This window comes from Muscardinus avellanarius (assembly GCF_963383645.1).
Source record: "Muscardinus avellanarius genome assembly, chromosome: 1".
NCBI classification, from domain to species: domain Eukaryota; kingdom Metazoa; phylum Chordata; class Mammalia; order Rodentia; family Gliridae; genus Muscardinus; species Muscardinus avellanarius.
In genome coordinates, this window is record NC_137786.1 from 134,889,646 (window position 1) to 134,910,929 (window position 21,284).

Consider the following 21,284-nt stretch of genomic DNA (forward strand, 5'->3'; position numbering starts at 1 on the left):
AGCCCATATCCATGCTCACATTAACACAAACACACAAGCACCTTGCATAGAAAGTGACCTTGACTGACAAAGGAATAGCCTTCCTGGAATTCTTGAATTCTCTTAGCTCAGTATCAGATATCAGGCAGGAGATGGAAATCTGGGACCACCTCTCCAGCAGAATACCCCCCCCCCAGCTAACACACGGGCAATGTATTAGAATCTAAATATGCTGAACAATCAGAACTTTGAATAACTTCTTACCTGCCCACCCATGCAAACGCACTCAAGACACATCATTCGGAGAACGCCTCTCCCTTGACCCATTGCTGTAGGTTCTTTTTCAATGACCAGGTGTCTTTCTTGGGATCCTGAGGTGAGCTAGAAGCTGGAACCTTACTGATGGAATTTCCAGATAGCATGCCCCAGGATAACAATTCCATCCCCAACATATGCAACACAAACATTCATGTACACTTTCCCTGGGGTCTAGGGCTATAAAGCCTTACTGGAACCCATGTGCAAAACTATGATTTGAATATAGTTTAATTGTATCCTCCCAAAGGTTCATGTGATTGGAGGTTTGATTCCCAGGGTAGAAGTACTAGGAGGAACCTTTAAGAGATGAGTCCTAGTGGGAGGTCCTTAGATCACTGGGGGCATGCTCTCAGAAGGTGCTTCTTCTGAGATCTCTTGGTAGTTCTCTAGAGAGTTTGTTGTAAAAGGAGTGAACTTGGCCCCACCCTCTCTGTTTTCTTATTGGCTTAAGATATAACCTCAAGCTTTGACAAATACTTCTATCATTGCCATCTACTACCTGCTATGGGAACCTAGCCAGAACTGGGCTAATGTAGGAACCATGCCCTTGAACCTCCCAAACTTGTGAGCTAAATAAACCTCTCTTTTTATGAAATTAACTGTCTCATGTATTTTATTATGGTAACAAAAAGCTAATACAAATGGTGATAACAGAACTCTTCCTCTTCCAAAATCTATAACTAACTATGGCCTACAAAAAAAATTCTGGGTTCCCTAGGACTAGCCCCAAATCCTCATCTTTTAGAGGCATGAAAAGGTAGGAGATCAGGAAGCATCTGAGCTCATAGAAACTTCCTCCTAGTGCTCTTCAGGCTGAAGAGAAGTATGAAACCTCTCTCATCATCCATCTTGGACATGTTTTCTCAGTTATCTACTTTGTCCTGTTTAAAGTAGTGGTTTCTGCTAGAAAATTGAAGCTACCTATCAAATTGGAAAGAAAAAACACACAGATCTTAAATGCATTAGTTGGAAAAGGGTTCAAAGGAACTATCTTAAAAAGAGAATAAATTTCTTCTGGATAAGTCTATTGAAAGTGGAGTGAAATAAGGAGGTGAAAAGGAAAAGGAAAAAGTCTGAGATACAAAGGGAAGATTTAGCACCGTCATTATCATCAAACATGTATCAGTTGGGTTTCAGATTAGCTCAAGAGAGATATTCTGTATCAAATGACAGTGAGGAATGAGACCAATCAAATCTTTTCCTCTTCACATATGGCTGAGCTTTGGATTCAGGATGGTAACCCCTTCCTGGCATGGATATCCAGTAGAGTATTCAAGGGTAGCATGGACTCCAGCTGTCTAAGAGGGAGTTGAGAGAGGAGCATGAGCCAGTCCCAGGAGCACCTCCTAGATGTACCTGGCTGGTCACTGATGTCTGTAAGAAACGCAGTGACCTGTCTAGGAATGCTATGTGTATCAGCTATGGGAATGTCTGTCATCTCTTAATTTCACAGAGGGTTGACTTTTGGGGAACACAGAATACTAGTCTTATTGGTTGTCCTATGGAAAACCATACCTACTCACACTGAGGACAAGTGAGAAAAATGATTGACAGGAGCCTCAGCTCTAGGAGAGGAAGCGTTTCTTGCTCCCTCTTCACACCGACTGAGCAAACACAACTCAAAAGCAGTAATTTGCTCACCTGTCACATACTGTCCTCAGTGGTTTCAGACCTCTTAGAATCAAGGGTAGGACAGGTATTGAGAAAAAGGGAAACTCTAAGTAAAAAAAAAAGTGTCCTAAATGAACACCAAAAATGATGTTTAGGATTTATATAATTAGGAAATTGTATCAATTATCTTGCCATATAAAAACCCATCCCCAAATGATGTAGTGGCTCAAAACAGCAAGAGTTCCTTACTTGCTCATGAATCTGCAACTTGGGCAATGCTTGATGGGGATGATTCTCTGTTCTGTTTGGAAGTCATCTTCACTGTATCTACTTTCAAGCTGGTTCACTCACGTGGCCAGCAAGTTGATGCTGGCTGTTATCCAGGACTGTCAGCAAAGGGCTGTGTTTCATTCACGTGTGGACTTCTCCATAGTCTGCTTGGCCTTCCTCGGTGCTCGGTGGCTGGCTTCCAAGAACTCTCATCTCAATATAACTAGGTGGAAGAGATGCTACCCTTCATAACTCATCCTTGGAAAACATAAAATATCACCTCCACAGGTGTCAAAACCCTGCCCCAATGCAATGAAGAGGATATAGCTTCCACCTCACAGTACAGCCATGTCCATGTCGTATTGTAAGAAGCGTTTGTGGGATGGGAGATAATATTGTCACAATTTTTGGACTGACAAAATTTGCTATGAACACAGTCTTAAATATTAAGGCAATAAAAAAAGCTCTAGAGAAAATCTCTGGAAAGAAAGCTGTTTTAGGTTTTACCCAGTATTCTTGGGAAAAACAGGACTAGCAGGAGTGAGGAGGGAAGAAAGAAGAAAGAAAGAAAGGAAGAAAGAAAGAAAGAAAGAGAGAGAGAGAGAAAGAAAGAAAGAAAGAAAGAAAGAAAGAAAGAAAGAAAAAGAAAGAAGAGGAGAGATGATGATATATATGGGGATTTATTATGGGAATTAGCTTGAGCAATAATGGAAGCTAAGAAGTCCAACAATGTGCCATCTAACAGCTAAAGAACCAGAGAAGCTGGTGATATGGCTCCGTCTGAGTTCAAGGGCCTGAGAACCTGGAATAGTTCATTAATCCAAAAATCTGAGAACCTAAAGTTCTGATATCAAAGGTCAGAAGATGGATGTCCCAGCTCCGGGAGAGAGAATAAATTGGCCTTTCCTCCACCCTTCTGTTCTATCCTGGCCTTCAACATACTGATGATGCTCAGCCACATTGGTGAGGGTGGATCTTCTTTACTCAGTCTACAATACAAATGCTTATCTCTTCTGGAAACCTTCACAAGGCACTCCCCAAAATGATATTTTACCAGCTATCTGGGTACCCCATAACCCAGTCAGTTTGACAACCCTAATTAACCATTACAAAAGGGTTTGACATACAGTATTTGAAAGTTTTCTCACTTTACTCAATCCCAAATTCTAGTGATGTGCCCTTGACCCTATTAAGGGCTAGCCCATTTGTGAAGCAAATCCTTTCACCTTAGTTTCTCGGAATACACCAGAGACACCAGTCATCATGTTTTAAAAGAACTTGGAAGGAGAAAGGAAAATAAAGGAAATTGAATTTCCAAAATATAAATAGCTAATCTTAAAATCTGATGTAGGTGAAATGGAAAAAAAAGCTTTATAAGGTACTCAAATTCTCTTATCATAAGAACTTTCCATCTAGGCTTAAATGCTAACAGAACATTGCAAGCACCTTTCTTGGCTTCCTTCTCTCCCTCTCACTGTTTATCTTTTGGGCAGTAACCTTTGGTCATAAGTTTTTTGTTTTTTTTTTATGGACTCCAATAGCTATTCTAACAGTCTACTTTCCCCTATTCAAAAATAAGTAGGGTTTTGCTGTCCTTTGTCTTTCTTTCTTTCTTTCTTTCTTTCTTTCTTTCTTTCTTTCTTTCTTTGTGTGTGCGGTACTAGGGATCAAACCTAGGGCATTTGCGCACTAGGCAAGCGCTCTACCTCTGAGCTACATCATCAAACCCAAAATTAAGTTCTTGAAGCCTTTTTCTTATGAAACTAAAATTTCATTATGATTCAAATTTCCTAAAATAGCCAGAGTTCTCCTAGAGTTGCAATTACCCCTAAAGGTCACAGCTTCTTGTGGTGCTGACTGACCCAGAGACTGATACAGTCCTTCCTGACGTAAGATGCCTGTTCTGTCCACCAGAACCCTCTTCATTGCAGGGGTAATGCTTTTCATTGTTTGGCTGTGCTCTGGCCATCCTGTGCACATTGCAGATGTAGCTCACCTACAAGCAGGCAACAGGTATGAATGTATGTATCTACAGAGTGGAATCCTCTCATGTTGAGCCTGAAGTCAGAGTTCTTAAAAGTGTGCTTGTGGCCACATAGTAGAAATCAGTTGACAAAGAAACCAGTTCCTGGAATTTTAGCCAAACTATATTCATTTATTGTCTGGCTGAAAAAAAGGAACAAATTCTTGCCCAAGGCAAAAAATAGATCTATAATTTAGAAGTTTATTTGAAAACCATATAGATAGCACCCTCAGTCATACCAGCCTTCTTGCTCTTTCTTCTTGGTGATCCAGGCCATCTCTAAACAACCTCAGAGAAGACATTTTGTGTTTTTGTGGCTTCATCTAGGAATGCAGAGGGAGGTTCACTGCTCTGCATGAAATTTGTCCCAGGAACTCAGAAGCTTGAATGGCAGCCCTCCTTATGAATTGTCTCCCAGGAACACAGCACCATCTCTTTGCAACTCCTCACGTTAACAAAGCCCACATGATGGAATATATGATGCTCACGCTTCCTGGGACAACTCTGTCCCGCTATGAGCATACTTATGCCTGCCTGTGGCTAAAGGACCCAGCAATGAGGTGTCAGGCACAAATGGGCAGTAGTGGCCCCCTGCACACCTGGCATGTGAAAGTCTAAAAGACAGCTAGAATTCAGGTTCCCCACCCCCCGTAGGACCTGAGTTCTGGAGCTATCAGATTTGGGGTCTGAGGCATTCCCTTTCACTTGAGTTATTCTTCTTCCCTCCATAGAAAGGACAGTAGAAGGTAGTAGGAACTGAAGCCTGCAGGAGTGAAGGATTTGCATATTCTTATGGGCAGTTTTTCTGCCAGATTCTTCAACAGCCCAATTTCATGTTCCTGTGATACTATACAAGAAGCAAATAGGGCCTGGATTTTATCTCAAAGGTTGAATGGCTAAGGATTCTAATATAGCATAAAAGCATCCCCCAAAGCACAAGGGGTGATGGATTCAAGATGCTGACATCCTTGAAAGTGGTTGATGCAGGCAGAGAATCAGAAACATATGTAAATTCAGCTAAGGAATAGGTTATGCTATAATGCTAGCACTGAGGACCAAGGACTGAGGCTGAGGAAGCATGCACTTCTAGAAGGAATTCCTCAGTGGACAATCGCCCCTGAACCCCAACCCGCAATCAACATTGTGGAGGACATAGCAGTAGCAGGCCTATTCCACTCAAGAGCTTACCAACTAGGTTGAAAGATGAGGTTGATCACATGAACAACACTCATTAAAGTCTATTAACCAACAGAATACCTGGAAATGGGTAACCTTATAAAGAAAAGGAGTTATGTAGCTCACAGTTTTGGAGACTGACCATCTAAGATCAGGTGGCTCCGTTGGTTAAGCCTTTGGCAAAGACCTAACAATGACACCATCATTATGGGAGTGAGACATCCCATGGCAAGACAAGAAGCCAGAGAGGGATTCCGATTTTGGACTCACTTTTATAACTTACTCTTGTGAGAGCTGAGAGTTCTCACAAGAATTGCCTTTATTCTTTCCATGGGCAGCTCCTGCAATGACCTAAGTACATTCTGTGAGGCCTCTCAACTTAAAGATCCCACCATCTCTCAAAACTGCCATGCTAGTGAGCAAACTTAAAATAAGCCCTTAGAGACCAGCCACATCTGAACCACAGCCCCCAGGTTTGCATTGCAGTGGAACTGCAAGAGGGTGGCAGTGGAGCAGATGGCTGAGGATAAGTGAAGGAATTGGAGTCTGAGCTCAGTCTTCAATAAGGAAAGGAAGATCCAGGTGGGGTGGCACACACTTGTAATCCAGTACTAAGGAGGCTGAGCTCGGAGGATCATCGCAGGGTTCAAGGCCAGCCTTGGCAAATTAATGAGACCCTGAACAACTTAGCAAGATCCTGTTTCAAAATTTAAAAAGAAAAAAGAAAATAGCCGAGTGTGGTGGCACTCACTTATAATTCCAGCATTTGGGAGGCTAAGACAGGAGGATCTGGGTTCACAGACAACCTCAGCTACTTAGTGAAGCCCTTTGCAACTCAGTGAGACTGTTTCAAAATAAAGAATAAAGAATAAAATAAAGAATAAAGAATAAAATAAAGAATAAAGAATAAAAATAAAGAATAAAGAATAAAGATTAAAAGATTAGGGCTGGGGATGTCACTCAGAAGTAGAATTCCTCAGGTTTCCATCCCTGGTGCCATGAAAAACAAAGGGGGGGGCACGGAGGGAGGGAGGGAAAAATATAGAAAATACGTGTCAGGGTGTAACTTGGAGATAGAATGCCCCTGAATTCAATCTCCAGTATGAAGGAGAATAAGATGAAGATGAGGAGAAGGAGGAAGATGAGGAGGAAGAGAAGAAGAAGGAACAAGTCTGTAACCTGTGGAGGGCAGGGTGCTGGTGCTGGTGTAGTAAGTGTTCCTGATGCCTACCCAGTGAGAACTCAAGCAGTTTTCATGGCAAATGAACATGCAGAGTCAGTAATAAACTGACCTTGCTGCCAAGTTCGTAGCTCAAAGAAGCAATGCCCATATTTAGAGCAAAGACTGTTGTGAGGGCATGAGGAAATAAATCAGCAGGGAAAGGTGACAATGAGTAGTCAAAAGGTAGTAGGTAAGTAAATGAGATAATGGGGTGGTGAGAAGAGGTCTGGTCCTAAGGAAAGACTGAGGAGAAAGCATCTTTTGACTCCATCAAAGCCAAGGAGTATAGAGGCAGGGGCTGGGGAGTTGAAAAGGTCTCTGTTATGGGGAGGAGTCTGTGCTCCTGCTTTGGACCACAGTTGGACCGGCTGGGCTGGGGGAGGAGAACAAGCCTGAGAGCCACAGCTGGAGGACTCAAGGGGGTCTATTTCTGGCATCTATTCGACCCCAGACCTCTCATTCCCGGACCCCTCCACACTTAGCTCTCAACCCCACACAAAAGGGCCTTGTGTGGGAGTGCCCAGAGATGCCAAATGAATCTTTATGCCATTGTCCCCTCCCTTTCCCAGATCCCTGGCATGAGCATCACTCCACCAGGTGCGGGAGACAGGAAGGGAGGGGTTGGGCACAGAACAGGAGGCAGAGGGCAGAGGGCAGAGGCAGCGTCCATTCCCCTTGCTGCCTCCTCTCTGACCCTGACCTCAGTGTCATTCTGTCTCCATCCTGCTTCCTTGGCCCCCTCCAGCACGAGGCCTACCTTCTCAGTTTTCTTTTATCTCCCTCCCTCCTGTTCCTTTCCTTGTTAGGCTTCAGAGCAGCACAGAGAGCCTAGAGACAGAACCAGGTCTATTCCTGGAAAATGTCCATGACAGAGGGTACCACAGCAACAAGTTTCCATGGTGTTTGGACACCAGGCAAATACAGTCTCAGAAGAGATTATTGGCCTCAGAGTCAGAAGACCTGAGCCCATCCCTGCCTCACCTCACCAGCAGTGTATCCTTAAGTGACTGTGTAACGTCCCAAAGCCTTGTCTGGAATTCTGGAAATGTTCAACCATTTAATCAGCCTCGCAGGGATTTCATAAACATCCAACCATTTTAATCAGCAGCCTACACCTCTGAGTATGTGTTGGGTACCTCTGGAGGACCAGCACTCCATGAAATGCAAACAAGAAGCTCATACAGATCCTTGTCACAGAATCTGCAGTCCATAGACAGTAGGGTTGCTCAACACAGTTCCATGTTCCTTAGGGGTCCCTAAGATATAGGGCCAGTCTGTAGTCAAGGGGTAATGTGCACATGAGGTATACCAGAAGCCCCAGGAGAAGAGCACACAGTTGCTACTGCCCTGGTTAAAATTAAGAGATGGTGCTGAACCTCTGAGTTTTTCTCCAGTCAGGAATGTGTTTCTAGGCAGTTAGAAACAAATGTACAACATAAGGAAATGTTAACTTAGAGTCAAGGGAGACAGGATCATCCAAACCAAGAAGGCCTAGATGCAGAGGACATTTTGGTGTATATGAGAAGATGTATTGCTGTGGAGGAGGTGGGAGGGATATATAAATAGTGATGAGACCTGTTTGGGAAAGAAGAAGAGTTTATCTAGAGGGCTGACTTCAGTGGGCTTAGAAGCGAGGCTCCTCCACAACACACACAATCCCTTTCTAGGAAACCAAGTTGGAAAAGCAAAAGCCTGTGGACTTGGGGGTGGGCACAGCTGCCAGGAAAGCCTGGGGGGTTGTGGGAGGAGGCCAATTGAGACTCTGAAAAGAGAGCCTCATGGAGAATCCAGAACAATGAGCTGATAGAAGGAGGAATGCAGAGAGAAGAAGGACTGAGGGCCAGGCTGCTGCGAGGGCTGCTCCCCTGGCAACCTCCCAAGGTTAATGGAGGGGCACCAAGCAGCCTCTGCAACATTCCAACATGAGGGAGGCTGGTTTGAAAAGAGCATTTGCTGTTTGGAGAAGGGGCCTTTCTCTGTCCTAGGCTGCTGTCCCTTTGTGGAGGTTCTTTCAGGCATGAGCCCTGCAAAAAAAAAAAGCACGTGGGGTGTAGGGGGAGCAGAGTGGATGTTTTTCCATTCATCATCCAGGCAAATAGTCCTCTCTTGGGCATCAGGCACTGGTTCAGCTGCCCTGGGGCCCAGAGGCAATAGCAATTAGGAAATCTCTGTACATGAGACTCCAGAATCAAACTCCACCTTATAACTTCTGGACACTTAGAGAAGTGCATGAACATTTCCTTTAGAGGGAGGGAAATCAGAAGTTTACAGTGTAGAAGAAAATGCTGACACTTTTTCAGGAACCTGTATCTAGGTTGAAGGGTTTGGTGTAGTCAAAAATAACGAGGCTTTACCATATGGTATGTTAAGACAACTGAAACCCACATCTCTCCACAAACACACATGCAAGCAGCACGTTGCACACACACTCACTGTAGGGACACGCATATATCCCAAATCACATGTATACAGACACACACCTAAATGCAAGGCACTCTTATGCACAGAGACACGTGCCAGATCTCTTCAGGTAGTCACATGTGTAAAGTTCACACCCTCTGCAGGTGTCCTGTGGGCCAGCATGTGCCACATCCTCATGCATCATGAGGCCAGCACACATCAGACCCTGGTTCAGGTACACCTGGGTTCCTGGGGTTTCTCACATCAATAGGCATGGATATTCCTAGAACAATCTTCTTTTTTTGGCCCAAGTTTGTCCCAAGGATATATGTCCACATAAGATCGACCTTCTTCATGCTCAGGCAGAGCCCAGTGTCCAGGTTGCCCTGCCTTCTGATCTCTGGGGTATTCAATTTTCCACCCCACACCTGCTAAAGATGCTAGGTAACAGCCACCAGCAGGTGGCGCCAGCAGGAGCCTCATGTAACCAGGATTGGCACTAATGAGGACAAATCCACAATCAGGGAGGAAACACAGCCATGCCAGCAGGAGAGTAACCCTCCTTAGAGTGCCAGGAGCAAGCCCTGGAAATGGAAGTACCAAGAGCTCAGTCCAAGGAAAGCACTCCCAAGGGAGAGGAGAGAATGCAAAATATTTGGCACTCAGGGAGGGAAGAGTGAAATGACTTCTGTGTGGGCTATCAGAGGTTCAAATGTGTGCATATATTCACATTTGTGTGTGCACGTGAGAGTGCTTTATGCACATTTGAATGCTGTACTGTAACTCTGGGGAGTTACTTGTGCTCCAGCGAGTGTGGGTGAAGTAGGAATGGAAAGGCTTGAGAATGCAGGCATATGTGTGCGCACAAATGTGTCTGCATATTCTGTGACATGCCATGCAACTTAGGGGAGAAGGAACGATGAAGCCCAGCAAACAAGAACGCCTCACAACTACAGCATTGCCAGCACCGCACAGACCACAGTTGTTAGCCTCCTCCCACACACTCTGCACACCACACACACTCCAGGGACACACGTACACGCTCACACCGCCCACACAGACAGGTGCTGTGCTGCCACATACAGACCTGCCCACCCACACACTTTCGCACATATATATGGCCCTGTAGAGAACACAGGGATGAACACAGATACAGCGGAGACACACACCACTCTGTGTGCCAGGCACACGTGTGCACTCTTGAACATTCTGCGCTGGGTCTAAATTCTCATGCCTTCACACTCCCAGCAAAGGGGGCAGGTGAAGGGAAGAGATGACTCTCCCGTCCTGTGCAGCACCCTAGTTTCTGAGCCTCTGGAGATCAAAAAGAGATGAAATGAGAGGGCCCCTGCCCCCCAGTCTGAGACTGGAAGGGAAGGGAGAACAGAACAGAGCAATCTGCAATCTGCTCCACACCCAGCCTCGTGTGTCCTGCCCAGCTCTCAGCACTGTGGACAGCGCCTCCACCATAGGGACAGCAAGCCCCAGAGCAGCTCCCAGGGAAGCAAAACCCTGGAGCCCCTGTCTGCATCCAGAAGAGCAACTGAAGCCAAATATACCCAAGTCCTCGTTCCTTTGAGTCTTATAAACAAGGGGGTAAAATGAGTCTTATAAATAAGGGGGTAAAATGCCTGCCTCTCGGGGCTTTTGTAACTAAAAGACCACAAAGCACCCAGCACAATGCCTGGCATATGACAGACTCTCAGGAGAGGTAACAACAGCTCTAATTTCCGTCCCTGTGAAGTTTCAGACCAGGAGGTGGATATTCTGTGCCGAGTATACTAAATAACGATGACACAGCATTGCTGTATTGCAGGGCCATGAGCTGGGAGATCTGGGTTTCAGCCCCAACCTTGCCAAACTTTAGCTCAGATTCCTCTTCTCTGAACCTGGAATAATCACAATAATAGCACTAACACCAATTTTGAGCTTCTCAAATGCCAGGCCCTGTTATAAGCACTTTATAAAGATTAAATCCTTGAATCCCCATGACATTAAGTGGAATGATCTATTACTGTCCCCATTTTGTATAAGAAATGAAAGTACCTGCCTATGATTGGACCCATGTAGGGCAGAGACAGGGCTGGAGCCTGGGCAGCCTGCCTCAGAACCTAAGTTCTTAACCAGAGCACTGTGTTGCCTTCTTCACACTGCGTCCTGTGCATCATATGACATCATGCGTATAAAAGTTATTTGAAGGCTGCAGAGCATTATACAAGTGCAAGGCTATATTGTTATGCATCGCAGCCCGGCTTGCGGATGAGTAATTGCACAAGGAATAAGAACCGCAATGGCTACAGGAAACAGGATGGGGATGGGCGCCATCTGGGACTGGCACCTCATATCAAGAAGAGGAAAATGGGTAGATTATGGGCCAAAAGGAGCAAGCAGAAAGGCATGCATCCTTGTGTGGCATTTGCCTCTTCTTTAGTTCATCCATGATTAGTTCAGATGTTAAATTATTCTGCATAATATTAAGATAATTTCAAGTCCCCTGAATTCTTCCACTTACTTGTAACTGTTGTCTCAGTGGTCTCTTTTTCCATCTGTACCTCCCATCACAGCTCTTCAACTACATTCCCCAGTGTGGAGAGGCTCACCTGCTCTGTGACACACTGAGAATCACTGCCAGAGGAGAATCACTGTGGTGGCCCCCAGTCAGCCTAGGACAGGTCTCAGAGGTAAACTCAAGTCAAGAGGCCTCAAGAGATTATAGAAAGTATCTCTCCTATTTCCAAGAGTAGGAGATGGAAACCAGGAACTTTTCTGCAAGTTTCTTAAGGAAAGAAACACCCCTGGACACTCTTCAGTCCTGCTATGACCTACTGCTTCCTGCTTAAGGTTCCTTGATTCTCAGAAAACAAGTTTCTTTTTATTCATTCATTCATTCATTCATTCATTCATTCTGTGTGTGTGTGTGTGTGTGTGTGTGTGTGTGTGTGTGTGTGTGTGTTATGAGGGAGGGATTTAACCCAGGGGCATTCTGCCTCTGAGCTATACCCCCAGCCCTATTTTATTTTTGTTTTGAATCAGGATCTCACTAGGTTGATGAGAGTCTCACTACTTGCTGAGGCTGTCCTTGAACCTGTAATCCTCCTGTCTCAGTCTGACAAGTACTTGGATTTTAGACATGCACCACGCACCACCAGACCCAGCTTAGAAAAGAACTATCTCTTTGTACCCGAGGGCAAACTCCACCTTTTCAAAAGCCCTGTGCCTCTGGTCCTTTGTTGGTTACAATAGAGGACAGAATGGTCATTGTCTGGGGAGGGAGGGTCTTTTCTCAAACCACTCACTCCACCCACCCTTCCTACTTTTCCCCTATCCTCTTTTTCTTTCCAGAGCCATGTGCAGTCTTCCCTTCCCCAGAATGGCCTCCCTCCTTTCCGTCCTCGCTGATGAATCCATTAGTGCAGAGTTCTTGTCTTGTGTTCCTCGAGCTGGCAGAGCGACCTCAGCGTTTGATGGCATTGAATGGCTGTGAAGGTCACCATTAGCAGTGCAGTGAAGGTGCCACCGAGTGCCCCAAGTTCCCTCTTTCGCTCTTGCTCCTTTTCTATCTCCTACTAAGCTCCCCTCCAATTTCATCTGGACCCCCCCCCCACTGTCTATGAAAGATGCAGTGACTTCTCTCTAACTCCCAGGAACAAGAGTCTTAAGGAGCCTCCACTAAATGGAGTAGTCTGGAAATGCTGTGGGGAGTCCCAGTGAACCTCGGACTAGCATGGGGTTTAGAGTTGTTACCCACCCTTCTTTCTTTATTCATGGCTGGGATCTCCCTCCTCTTTCTACCTGCACAGGTGAACAGGATGTCCTTCCCTCCTGCTTCCCTCTTAACAATCTCTTGCCTTGAGCTGGCACTTCTTGTTTTCTGATAGCCCTTCTCTGCTCCCTGAAGCTCTGTCTCTCCAAATGTGGCTTATGGACACCTGCAGTAAAGTTACCTGAAACACAGAATTAAATCTTAGCTTCTGGGCCTCCCTTCAGACTCATACCAGATCTACTGAATCAGAACTTGGGGGAAGAACCTACATCCTTGTCCTCCACAAAGCCTCTCCCTTGCTCAGGTACACTGCAGATTGAGGGAGCATTGTCTTAAGAGTATCAGGAATCATCATCCAAGGCCACCTGTGTGATTTTCCCTTCAGCCTTCCCCACACAATTTCTCTGATTTACTTAAGAATCACTATTAAGGAGTATTCTATGCTTTATAGCAAGTGTTCAATAGGCTGAATTTACCTAATTCCCATTCCAACATTTCTTCTTTCACACACTCACACACACAAGAGCAAACCACTGGAGTAAATGACAGATGCTCCTCAACATAACATAAGGTTTTGTCCATGAGCCCAGTCCTGCTACTAACTCAAAATGGGAATGCTAACAGATCACCTTGCATGTTTGCCTGTTTCCTTAGCTGTCAAATAGAAGAATGATAGTTTTTCTCTCACCTCATGATTGTGGTATATGATTCAAGTGAGAAAAGTTAGTGTTGAAAGTCTAGAAGCTTGAATAAGTGACTTTGTTCATTTGTTTGTTCATTTGTTTGTTTGTTTATTTGTTTGTGGTCCTGGGGATTGAACCTAGGAACATTCTACCTCTGAGCTATATACTTTTATGTTTTATTTTGAAATAGGGTCTTGCTAAGTTGCTGAGGGCCTCACCAAGTTGCCAAGGCTTGCCTCAAACCTCTGATCCTCCTATTAGCTTCCCATGTACTGGGATTACAGGCTGTACCACTGTGCCTATATTTTAATTATTATGTAAGAGACACATGAGAGTGAAACATACAGTGTCTGTGGAGAAAGCTTGTTCCCACCTGCAGTCCAACAAGGGTAAGAAATTCTAGAAGGTTGGCCTCTAGCATACACCACTTCCTGGGACTTCTTTTCAGAGCTCCTCCTGATACCACTAGAGGAAAGAAGGCTGGGCTAGAGGTCTAGATATCATGCAGTCATGGAGGGATTCCCTACACCTCCTGGAATCCCATGCCCCAATCTGCCCAGAGGCCACCAGCCCCCTCAAGGGCAGTAAGCCCGGCCCTTCATATCAGCTCCTCTCCCTCTAATTACTCTTTACACACTCTGGCGCCAGGCCCGCCAACCAAATTACAATTGATTCTTCACTCCTCCTGGATCAATGCCATCGACCTGGAACAGGCAGGACAATTCCAAACTCACCCTCTAGGAAGCCAGAGGCCCAAGGCAAGGCCAAGCAAGACCTGCCCTTGCAAACTTTGAATACACACACACACACACACACACACACACCACACCACGTGTGGTGTGGTGTGTGTGTGTGTGTGTGTGTGTGTGTGTGTGTGTGTGTGTGTATACAGAGACCATACACAAATTTTCTATTCCAGGAAACACATGAACATACAAATCACATGTGTACTGGGCCATGCATAGGTATTTGTATGCAGACACATATATAGTTCAGTAAACCTACAGGACATCCTCGTATCTACATACATGTAACCAAAAAGTGCACACATGCACTCATACCTAAGGACACATGACATTGACTAAAAGAAGAGGCACTTTTGAAGTGTTCTCTGCCTAAATGATAAATAGAATTTTAACACATCCCCAGCCCTTTCCAGCTTCCCTCCTCTGTTTGATCAAAAGCAAGTCCCACCTGTCAGTCATGGGTAGGACAAAGCCAGCATCTTGAGGTACACACCACAAACTCTTCTGTTGGCTGTGGAGGACTTTGACTTTCCCTTCTCTGGGAGGTGCCTTGCATGCTGATCTCTTTGGGGGCATTGGAGAAATGCCCAGTCACTTCTCCACCAGACAGGTCCATTATGACTCAGCTGGGTTCTCTCTACACCTCCATCCTCAGAGGAGCTTGGAGTACATCTGCACCTGAGGCCCTGAACAATTGGAAATGAGATGCCAAGCCTTACAGATGCCAACACCTGGCAACAGCCAGCAGTCCATTCCCACAAGAGAACACAAGCATGGAGGAGGGAAAAGGTAGAATGGGATCACCAACCCAATAGTTCCAGGGCAGATGCCCCACGCCCACTATGCAGCCCCTGCTCTGTGGTCAAGCTGTCTATTGCCTCTCTCACACACACCAGGTCACTGGCCTCATGTCACTCCATAAGTGAGAATACACACAAAATCAGCAGTAAAAAAAAAAAAAATCCCGTAGAGATTCTTAAGGCACTTCTGCCCACATTCTTTCAAAGTCTAAATTTCCCTATTGACATTCTCAACAAATGACTGCCCATCATACTGCACATGTTCACAGACTCCATGGGGAATGAAGAACTCTCGTCAAGCAGCCAGTTTTCTAGCTGAGTAGCTCTAAAAGTTATTTAATTTTAAATGATAGGTCCTCCTACTGAATCTGCTTAAAGAAAAGATCACTATTTTAGACTTCTACTCACAATTCTCAATGCTAGACTCTGTAGAGACTGAGGAGCAAAGAGCTGGGAGTAATCTGAGCTTTAGGAAGGATGTGCAGGTGATTTCAACTCCCATCTGCCAAAAGAGGATCATGAAGAAATCTGGGATATAGCCTTCAATCTACAAAAGAAGTCCAATTTGCATTTTATCTCTAATTTGTCCACTAATTTTTCTATGTGACAGTGGCAAAATCCTTGGGTCTCACTGGGCCTCGACTCCTCCCACAATAAAATAAGTGAATGGGATTATGGCAGATGATCATAGATGACTGGGGTCTGAGGAGGACATTTTCAGTCTTATCTATGCCCCATGTATACACCAGACCTTGGCTCCTGAACCCCAACACAGAAAGCAGAAGTCTCTCTTCATGATCTCTATGTTCATTGTTTGAACCGTCTCTGTGTAATCTAATTCCACCCCTCACACACAAAGAGCTTTTTCAATCCCTTCTTGAGGTCTTAGACCCATTAGTAATGCCCTTCAGAACCCACAATACCCCAGTACCTATAACTGCTTGAACTGAGGGGAATTTCTTGCTATTCATCAGTCCCTTGCAGACCAAAGTAATACAATGTCCATCTGATGGAGAGAAGAAGCCATAGGAAATCTCTGTGACTGGCTCTGTCATGGGCATGACATTTCTACTACTCCACCATCTAGATGGAAACATTAAGAAGCATTTCTCAAAGCTCCTTGTAGTTATGTTTCTGGATTTGAGTTTAATTCCACCCATCACATGCAAGATTTGCAAGACAAACAAGCGGTGGAGGTGTTCTCCTGCAGCTTCAGCTGTTGATGCTTATCAAGGTCAGAACAGTCTTTTCAAGAGTTTCCAGTGTTCATTCTTTATTTTCAAAGTTTTTTTTTTTATGTTTGTAGAAGCCTTTTAATCTGACTACCTAATCCATGGATTCTATTGTCTCTCTCCAATCACCAATTCTTCAGAGGCTTCTCTGAGGTCAGTGGCAGCTCCAACCTCAATGGGCATAGCCTCAATTTCAGCCTCAAACTTATGGATTCCAAAATTCTGTATTGTTCTAATAGCCAACCTACTCTGTCCTTGCAACAACTGTGTAAGCCCTGTAATTTCTGTATTAAATCCCTTTCTGCTTGAACTGTCTAGAGTAGAGGTGTTTTTTTTTTCCTTCATTGAACCTTGACATGCAGGCACAAACTGAGTTAAGAGCAGTTATGATGTCAACTCTACTCAACAGATATTTAGTGAGTGAAAACCATGTAGCTTGATTCCATGCAAAGGCATTGCTGCTATAGTGACCTTAGATATGAGTAAACCATGCAATCAGGTAATCAATATCCTGACACTGCCATGAAGGGAAGGTTGAGGGAGGACTGTCCCAATCTCCACCCAGTCAGCTGAGATGAGAGAGCTATGTGCAAGAGGAAAGGCAGATTTTGGACTCAGATAGGCAAGGTCAAATCCTGGCTCTCATGCACATGACAGATTTGGGCAAGGTGCCTTCACTCAAGGCTCAGTTGCTTTGGTTGACCTCTAGTATTGCTCTGCCCTTTGTGCTCTTTATCCATAGGCCTCTCTCCAAGAGGTCTTCCCAAGTCTCCTCCCTCAATTCCTGTTCTGTGCTTCAAAGAAAGAAAGTATTTAATAAGTTGAATTCATCTGATCCCCATTCCAACATTTCTTCTAGCTCTTTCTCTCTCTCTCTCTCTCTCTCTCTCTCTCTCTCTCTCTCTCTCTCACACACACACACACACACACACACACACACACACAGAGGCCACTAGAGTTAACTACAGATGCTATGAAGTTAGTTCTTATTAAATCCATTGTTAGATAAAAATATCATAAATTGAAAATGCATTTAGTAACCCTAACCTACCAAATATCACAGTTTGGCAACGCTGTAAAGTGTTGGTTGTATATTCTTGTGATAGCTGCCACTGCCAATCAAAAGAGTATAATATTGCATATCGCTAACCTAAGAAAAGATCAAAATTTGAAATCTGAAGTAGAGTTTCAACTGAATGTCTACAGCTTTTGCATCATGATAAAGTTAAAAAAAAAACTCTAAGTTGTTCAGTCAAGGACCATCTGTCACTGATTTAGGTCAGGTCCAACAGATACAGAGCCTGAGATATGAGTTCCTATGTCAGGGATTTATTGAGTAAGTGATCTAGGAGAAGCCTGAAGGAAGGAAGGAAAGCAGAATGAGAATGAGAAGAAACCAAGGAGGATGTGGTTTCACCTGAAGTCTGGCTTCAGTCTGTTTTCCCCTAAGTTTGAGTGGCACCAAAGGCTTCAGATGGAGGAAAGGAGGCTGGCCTCTTGTAACCTGCATCAGCTAGTCATGACTGCAGGTGACCCCAAATGGGGGCACAAGATCCCAAGCATTTCCCTGAAAGGAAGGGTGCAGCTACCAGCAATAGTAGCCAGCACTCACAGAGCCACTGGGGTGGGGGGACATAGCAGCAGCCAATCAAGGGATGTGGAGGAACCTCAACTGTAAGAACTATAGAATGACAAATGCACTGTGAGATTCCTAGAGAATAAGAATTGGACAGAATGGGGTCAAGGAAAAGATGGCAATTCTTAATCGAGTTGCCTTTCTTCCTCCTCAGCTCAGCCAGAACTGGAGCCAAGCAAATTCCATCAAGATAGTATGTGGTCATAAGAAAGAACTGGTGATGTGTGCAGGTGTTTTGGGATTAATAACAAGCTTATTAATTAAGCAACATAAAGCCACAGGGTGTTTTTAATTGTATGCCACAAACAGAGCTGTTTAGGTGGCCATGAATTCTGACCTTGTACTGAAACCTGTATGCCCCTGATGGGCACAAGGGGACATGCAGGAGGAAGGACACCTGGGGCTATTCTCTGACAAGCCACATGCACTATACCAGAGCCACATCTACTTAGCAAATGCCTGGCATCCCTTCTTTTTGAAGTTTGTACTGAGGTGTCCTTCTTTGCTTGCTGTTCTACCTAGAATCTGGAGATGAGCAAGAAAAGCTTGGTGTTGGGATGCAGTGCACCCCAGAAATAACAAAGGAAGTCAGAAAGAGACAGGATAAGCCTTGCCCAGAGAGAAGAGATGCAGCCCAGGAGCCTGCAGGGAAACCTGGATGCCTTGTACCCTGGCAAAGAGGAGCAATGCCACAGTGACCTGCTGCCCCAGATTCTATGCCCAGGCAACTGACATCAGGGACATGTGCTGCCAGCCTGGAGGTGGAGCTCTGAGGTTGGTTTTGTTTTTTGTTTTATCACATCTAAGCCAAAATCCCTGAATCCTATACATAACTTCCCCAACAGAGTTGTCTAGGACCAGAGCCACCAAACCAGGAAAAGTCCTGTGAGGGGGAATCTACAGAAGTCTCCTTTAGCCTGCTCTTCACCTCTCTCTTCTCTCTCCCTCTATCCCTGTCTTTCTGCCCTGCCTAAAAGGAGCAGGTGAAGATTATTCTCATGGTGGAATTGGCCCAAGAGAGTATCTCTTCTGGCCAAGAAGAGAAAGTGACAGCAGCAGGTCCCAGAGAATCTGTGTCTGTCTGGACACATTGGATGTCAGAGCAAGAAAACCTGCACCAGGCGCCACTGCCCCGGAGCCTTGGCGGGTGTCCCACTCCTATCCTGAGAAGAAAGGACACCGGTGGCTGCTTGCTCACCAGACTGGCATTGTATGTTGTCTTAATTTGCTGATTGAGCAGCAATCGAATTGGCGCTTATTTATATGGTGAGCACTGAGTTGGAGCAGTAAAGAAAGGGTCACATTTTATAATAGATCTAGGGGGCATTCCCCTTATAGTAACTGCTGAAAATGAAGGTTTAATCAGGAAAATGGGACTTGGGTGACAAGGAATGGAGACATGGATGGCCAGGGGCTGTCAAGAATCCAGGACATGGGCTTCAGAAGACAGAACAGGCACACAGGTGTGGTCTGCCTGAATTCTTCGGTTGGCCTCAGTCAGTCTCTCATGCTAAAATCTGCCCTCATTAGGCCCACATGTCCTCCAGGAAGTATCTCTCCACTTTCCTTTGGGATACTGTTCCTCCCACAGGGGGGGGGGGGGAAACAGTGTTGGCTCTACTCCAAAGACTGTTCAGAAACATTGTTCATTCTCAAGCCATTTGCTCAAGCAATTGCTAAACACCAGCAATGCAAAAGACTTAGTGAATTCTGGGGTCCTGCAGAGGTCAAACCACTGCCCATTCCCCTACCTCCAAAGACTTTGACAACCTAGAATGTCAGGCATTCTCCTCAGCCTATACATAGGTTATGTTAGCATAGAAGATCATCTCAGACAGGGACTCAGAGCCTTGAGCATCTCAACCCTGACTGCCACAGCTGCTTTCAGTTCCCACCAACCTCTGCAGTGGTCCTATAAGAGAGCTGCGTGCAGCTCAAAGCCAGGCCCCAAATGTTACCCGCTGAGCAGCACAGATGCAGAGAGTTCTGTTTTGGCCCAGGTCAGATGGCCAGTGTCCTTCTATCTTTCTTCTCTACAGGTCTACACCCACTTGAGCTGAACAGGGAGGGGATCCAGGTCAAAGTGCAACATGAAAGCAGAAGCATTTGTTGTATAAGCCCAGGGTCAAGAGTTCCAGCCAGGACTCCAGAGGTCAGCACGGTAGGAGGGAGAGAAAGTCCCAGACCACACTTGCAGCATATTGGCTCCAAACCATCCTTATTTTTGCTCCATAAAAGTCCATATTCTTTCCACTAGTGTGTGAATTGAGAGAGGATATAAGGAGGCAGGGAAATCCTGATGCTTCCCCAGAGCGCCAAGGTACCAAGCCAAACTGTGTCCCTAGGCTGCTCAGCATCTCCCTGTGTGAATGTGCCGGTCTCTGCCTGGATTTCCAGTCTTCAGGGTTCTTTTATACACACCTGAGCTAACAGTAAGAGAGGCCAATTTGCTGATGCCGTGGGAGGCTTCAAATGGTGTTTCCTGTGGGTATTGTTCCCAGCCTAATGTTGTACTAACATAGCTCTGCCTGGTGATTACTATATTACTATATATTAATCATAAGCTAATGATGCACACTCACCCTGCCTATCTCCTCAGCCCGTATGCGATGCCACCTGGATCCTGAGGCACCTGCCTCCTCTCTCAATGTCTGTAGCCCATCCCACCCTCAGGGGCCAACCCTGTGCTCAGCTCCCCTTCCTACAGATAAAGTCAGAGGAGGGCCATCTTCATGGGTCTACAGTCCAACTGACACACTGTCTAAAGCCAGGGTTTGGGTCCACCAATATCTGATATTCATTAGTTCCTCTTTCTCACCCTTTAATGGCCAAGGTTCAGGAGTCAAAATGAGGTCAAGAAGAAGTGAAAGGTGATTTTGATGCCTTCCTGAGATCCAGGAGGAAAACAAGGCTAAAAACAACAGTTATCTGAGACTCATTCAAGGGCTTGTTTAGTACTCCTTTGTGCCAGGTATTCATTTGTTAATTTGATAAGTATTTTTAAGCCTTTACTTGGTAAGTACTATTTTCAGCAAAGTAAACAAGATTAAAAAAATGTTTCTACTCTTGTGCAACTTTATTCCTGACAAAGGTTCAATATCAGGCCTCAGGCATACTCAGGCATACATGAGTAGAAGGTCTTGGTCTTTGACTTTCTGGAGAGGACAGTTCAGACCAGTCACTTAAGAGCACTGGGGCACCAAGTCAGAAGGAGAAAATAATAGCCCAGAGAAAGAAGACTCACTCCCTGACCTCAAGGAAAGTAGAGTCTGGTGGGGAAAAAGTACAAAGTTAATGCAACTGACCAGGCACCAAAAGACCAAGGGAATATGCCCCTGAGCTATCTAGGGAGATGTATCCAAGTCCAGCTGTGCCTGTCTTAGAGGTAGTATCCCTCATTTATGATTTCCATTTTGCCCTTGCAG